This window comes from Capsicum annuum, chromosome 11, assembly GCF_002878395.1.
Source record: "Capsicum annuum cultivar UCD-10X-F1 chromosome 11, UCD10Xv1.1, whole genome shotgun sequence".
Lineage (NCBI taxonomy): Eukaryota > Viridiplantae > Streptophyta > Magnoliopsida > Solanales > Solanaceae > Capsicum > Capsicum annuum.
The window spans coordinates 128,310,752-128,317,089 of NC_061121.1; the positions used below are offsets into that span (position 1 = coordinate 128,310,752).

A 6,338-nucleotide genomic window follows, 5' to 3' on the forward strand; every position below is an offset into this window, starting at 1 on the left:
GGAAAGAGTTGAGTTGTTGGAAACGAGTTATTGAGTGAAAGAGAAGGAAAACATTTGAGATTTTTTCTAAAATTGATATTGTCTGAGAAATGTTTGGTCCCTTTATTTTTATTACCCAATTATTAAATTAGATTTGTGGATTGATTTGTATTTTGAAAAAAATTATAAGTTTTGAAAATATTAATTTAGTCTCAATTATCTCAATTAATTTTTTAAGGAAATTTTGAAGTTGATGTCAGCAATATTTAAAAGACTCCTTTTGTTCAATTTTCTCCTTATACTAGTTGTTTTTAGTATAAAAACCAAGTAATATAAAACTGGAGAGAAACAAAGTAAGAAATTAAGGGCCCGTTTGGCCATAAATTTTTTATCAGTTTTTTAAGTTTTCTTTCACTTTATGTCAAATTCAATTTCAATTTATGTTTGGCTATGAGAATTTCAAACACAACTTGGAGTTGTATTTGAAAAAGTATAAAACAAGAAAAATTTATTTTCACTTTTTTTCAATGTTTCTTCTTTCATAAAAATTCAAAACCAACTTCAATTATAATTATGGACAAACACAACTTCAACTTCAATCCAACTTGATTCCAACTCCCAGCTCCAATTTTAAAAGTTTTAGTTTTCATGGCCAAACGTCCACTAAGGAACCCAGTATGTCGTTTGTGGCTATGGAACTTTTCAATCCAACTAAGCACTTGCCTCAACAAAAAATAAATAATAAAAAATAAAAAACACTTGGTTCTGTAATAACTGCCACTAATTGAAAAGAAAATCTTGTCTTGCTAAAATAATCAGTAATAAGTCCAAGGAAACCTAAAAACTTTCTGATCCACGTATGGCTTCAGTGGCGAATATCGATGGAGTAGTACTCCACTCTTCATTTCTGGGCAACAAACTCAAGTTTAAGCCTTTATCTTTGTCCATATACCATTGAAGAAACAATCGAATACAAGGATAATTTATGGTGAAATGCTTAGGTTTGGACATGATCTTTTTGTTGGTGTTGGGGTAGGACTACCCTGTACTGTAATGGAGTGTGGTGATATAAGTTATAGAAGTACACTGCCCAAGTCAAATGGGATCACAGTGACTGATCCTGGGGTTATTTTGGCTTTGGGTACCCTGTCTTACCTCTGGGTTACTCCTGGTGTCGCTCCTGGTTTCTTCGATATGTTGTTCTTACCTTTGTTGAAAGATTGTTTCGACCTACTTATAAGAAGGTAATACCACTTAATTCTGAATTACTACTTAGTTAGGTTAGGTCCTCTTTTTTTTTTCCCAATTTCCTCTCTTCTTTGTTTGCAGGATGATATTATGTTGGGAAAGAAACTGGGTGAGGGATATTTTGGTGCTGCTTATAGAGTTTGTTTGGCAAGAAAGCTATCGTCAAAGGTATCGAGATTCTACATATAGCCATATATTCTCTAATCCCCAAGTCTTAAGTCTTAGCACACTTAAACTCAGTCAATTGGATGTTGGCAGTCATACATTATTATTACTAATTTTGGTTTTTCGTATACAAAAGCTCAAACTGTAGCTGCTATCTGCTCCATACATTTTATGAAAAAAAAATTGTGGTTGGCAACTCAAGCAGGCATGAGTCGTTAATACCTTTTTTTCCTGGGGCCTGAAGTGTGGTGATTTAGTGTTAGAAAGAGCAACTGAATATGGAGCAGTGGAAATATGGATGAATGAGTGTGTGCGTAGGGCTTGTGCTAATAGTTGTGCTGATTTTCTCTATGGGTTTCTAGAGTTACACTTGTATTTTGTTTGATATTCATTGTGACATGCATTTTGGAAACTGCAATCGAATGCTAAGAGCTTGAGTTATTTATGTTTAAAATCGTGCTAGAGTTCTTCAAAGAAAGGAGCAGAGTACTGGCTTCTTTGGTGTTTCAAAGGGGACGCTACACTTGCTGATTTGATACAGAGTAGAGAGTTTCCCTACAATGTAGGTATTTCTTCTTCATGATTCCATTGTCTAGTTAGCTAGGTTTTGTGTCAAACATTAACTAACAACTTTTTTATGCAAATTTAGTGCATGATTTTTTATTGTTTTTATTTAACATGGATTTGGTGCATTTGATTTGTAGGTGTGTCAAGAGCATGTGTTTCGATTTAACTTTATTCCGAGTTCGATTTACTAGTAGTTTGATTACGAAATGATAAAGGAAATCAACAAGATATTAATTAAACGAGATTAACACAGTAAAACAAACAAATCTAGGCGAGCCCAGTGCAAATACGAGCGCGTCTGAGATCTAATCCGAGCTGTTGACGGAGGCACATAATCAATATCTCGATAGATAGTAAAGAATAAGAAAAAAATGCTTGGAGACTAAGTAAAACTGTTGTATTGAGTAAGAGAAAGTGAGGAGTTGATTCTATACAAGTGAGAATGTGCGACTATTTATAAGTTACAACATTAGGCCTTGGCCAATTAGATTTCAACAATAAAGTCCTAAAGGACTAAAACCTATGATGGCGCGCCATGTGTTAGTTCGGTTAGTGAGCCAACTAATTTTCCTGCAATGCTCAGCTCCTAAAGAGTTTGTCTGCGTTCCTGAGCGGCCTGACATATTTGTCTCCTGGTTGTTCTTTGTGCCATGTCACCGGGGATGATGAGTCGCTGAACTTTTATCCTATATGAGAATGAACTTCCACTAAGTTTGAGGGATTGTTCTCGTAGGCTCTGCACTTGTAATCACTTAATATTGAGTGAAGCTCAATTTAAAAGAAAAAGGACCTAACAGAGCATCCAAAACAATAAATCATAAGTGAAAAGACCACAACAACTATATAATCAACAATAAAGATGCTATATATAAGCAAAAGTATAAATGAAAGTATGAAACACCGAAAGTAAAATAGGGAAAAAGAAAGTGAAAAAAAGAGTAAAAAAAGCTGCGGAAAAAATAAAAATAGAGCAGCAGAAAACTCTAGGTAAAACGAGTAAAAATAGATCAGCAGTAAAGAGCAAGGAAGAAGAGCAGAAGTGTTTCTTCTTTTTAAAAAAAGAAGAAAAAAAAGAAACAATGAAATAGAGAAGGAGAAGAAAGAAGATGAAATAAGAAAGAAGAAGGAAGAAAAATTACCTTAAAGAGGAGAAGTCACAGCAACAATGGAGATTGGACTTTGGAGAAGAAGAAAACAAGAATGGCACAACAAGTTGTAACAGATGAAAAACTGAAGAAGAAAAGTCGCGATTGCTAAACCTACAAAATCGCGACCTTTTCCTTCATTAAATTGACCCGGTTCTTTTTTTTTTTTAAAATTAAAACTAGCCCAACAATTTAAAGAAACACGATGCGAGCGCATCAGCTCGCATCACTATTCACCTCCAAGCTGTCTCTCCTTATAGTGCCATATGTCTTCAGTCAGATTTTACCCCATACAGTGTTCCTATAAATATACAAGAGGAATTGCTTTGGGGACACAACATGAAGTTCCATTAGTTGTCTAACAGCCCTTGTGTATTTTTTAAAGATGCTTTAGATTTTCTCATTCAAACGCTTTGATCTCGAGATAATGTTCAGTAATTCCAACGGATCTGGATAGATAGTTAAGAATTTCCCTATTTCATCAGGAACTATCCTGGGCTAAATTAGAGATTATTACTTATACCATTATGAATTTGCAATTAAGGTGAATATACAAATTGTGGAAGGATCTTAGTTTCCCTAGGTATTTGAGGCTTCCCTCTAAGAGAAAAGGCAGATTTGGTGGAAAATAGAATCTAAATCATACATATTGATAAAACTACCTCCTCAAGTTGAGATATATAATAAATGCTGTATTTTAAGCCAAATTATCCGGTTGTACCATGTTAGTTATATGATAGATATATATCCAAAATTATTGCACCCTTGGTACCCCAATGGTTTTTAGGTTGAATAATTGCATACTTTGTATTCATTTTCCTCGATACCCATATGTGGAGTTATTATAGTTCATTTGTTTGAAATTTGTATCATTGTAACTTCTCATGTCCAACTCTTATTGAATTTCTCCAAATGGTGAAATACTAAATTCTGATCATTTTTGTTTGTCTACTTAAAGTTGCGCAGCAATCTTTGACACAACTAATCTGAAAATCATTTTCCCAAAGGCTAGCTTTGAGGCATTTGAGCTAATATTATGAGCCAAATAACCCCCATTATGTACTACGTAACTTACTCTACATTGTGGAAGAAAATTTTGATAGTCTGTCCTCTTGTGTAGATAATGTGTCGTACTACTCCGTGGGTGTCTTGTTTTTGTTTTTCCTTGTGGGTGTGTTATTTCATCTTTGTTTTATGCTTTATTACGTCTTTGTATACTGTTTTATTAGGGGTTCTATCAGAAACAACCTCTCTACTTCTTCTGAGGTAGTAGTATGGACTGGGTACACATTACGCTCCCCAGACCACTCTGTGGGAGTACACTGGGTATGTTGTTGTTCGTTGTCCTCCTGTGCAGACAGCAAAAAGCAGTACCCGATGAAAGCAAATAATTGACATGTAAAGTAGTTGTAGTGAAAGCTAATGCTTGCAGATTTGTTTTGATAAAAATTATGCAGAAATATATGCGTCATAGTCTCGGTGACTAAGAAAGAATAAAGATGTCTAAATCAATTAGAATCTGTTATCTATCCTAAAATCTTTTAAGATGTTATACAATCTATTTACTATATTTGATAGAGAGAGATCAGGACATGATGTTCTTCTAAGATTCCCCTCAAGATTGCGGTCATTAGAGAGAGCAAGAACGCCAATCTTGGATCACAATTTTTGAAAATTTGGACGAGCTAATGGTTCTGTAAGTGCATCTGAATGTTGATCTTTATTAGAGATATGCACAAGACGAAGAAATCCTTGACGAACAAGAGACCGAACAAAGTGATAATCAACTTCTGAACACTCGTTAGTAGCCAAATAAATGGCGCCCAAGTTATAACTGGAGGCTGCAGAGATCTGAGTGAAAGTTCTTTAAACATATTTCGAAGCCAACACAACACTGCAACTGTTATAATAACAAAACGATATTTTGTCTCGATTGAAGAATGCGCCATGGAGCGTTGCTTTTTTGCTTGTTCATTTCTTTCAAAATTTAGTGTTTCCCAGTACAATCCAGTGATACATGAGATGAATGAACATGCATGATTAAAATGATAAGATAAATCCAGATACAATATATATGTACAAAATGTCAAGATAACATTCAACTTATAAACATAGGCTACAAGCTTCAATATCAAGTTAGAGATCTAAATCGCTCATCACTTTAACAGTATAAGCCCCAATTTGGATATCACAACAAAAATTCGTCTCATTTACTTTTACACTTCACTAATTCGCCCAATACATAACATGCTTTACATGCTAAGTCCCCACCCAAGCGGAATCTGAGGAAAGGTAAGTGATAACCTACCTCTAAGCCAAACTATAAGCCATCAAAGGTCATAGACTAACCTCCTCCTTTCGAGTAGCTTCAAAACACTCTCAATTTATTAAGAATAAGTTCTACATGTAAATACGAGTCCATTGATACCCATATTTTATATTTCTATTTTGGATCTAAACAGTCAACCTTGATCTCCTAAGGGCAAAATTAGAATTTTATTTGAAAATCAAGTTACCCACAACTTAAGGAGCTCAAATCTGAAAAAATGGAGTTAAAATCGACCTTGAAATCATCAAATATCTTTTTTTTTAATTTTATCCTAAAACCCCAAATTTCTAATTTATAAAATCAAAGATTTGATGATGAAATCATGTATAAACTATTGGAGAATGTGTAAAAATAGTATAAGAATCATACCCACATAAGATTCGTTGTAAAACACCTTTTGAATCTCCCAAATTCGAGATATAAAGAATAGAATGAAAAAGGGGAAAGATCAATGTTTAAGTGAAAGTGATACCATAGCTACATAAAAATTATCGTAGGTGCAATGCTGCAGGAGCGGTTTTCCTCTGCAATAGCGAAGGCCACTAACTACTCGGACCCTCACAGGAGCGAGCCTGGCTCAGATGCACGGATAATTTTTAAAACTGCAGCTTCGCCGATGCAGGCAAGGCTCCGCAGGAGTGGTCAAAGCCTAGCTTATCAAGCCCCACAAGAGCGACTCTTTTGCGGCAGGAATGACTCCGTCGATGTGGGTCAAAGGTCACAGGTGCGATTGCACCAGATACAACAACACACAATAACAACATCCGATTCTACAAACTTGGAATCGACCCTCGAAACTCGTCCGAAACCCCACAAACACAACCCGACTATGCTACAAGACTAAATTTGACATTCCGAACTAACTAGAATCATCAAACACCGAACCAAGGTTGTTATTAATGGAT

The 6,338-nt window shown here is 35.0% G+C and overlaps 1 pseudogene; it reads left to right on the forward strand.

The window, feature by feature from the left end:
* The first annotated feature begins 713 nt into the window (after window positions 1–713).
* Window positions 714–5,079, forward strand: LOC124889016 (annotated as a pseudogene).
* The last annotated feature ends 1,259 nt before the right edge of the window (window positions 5,080–6,338 follow it).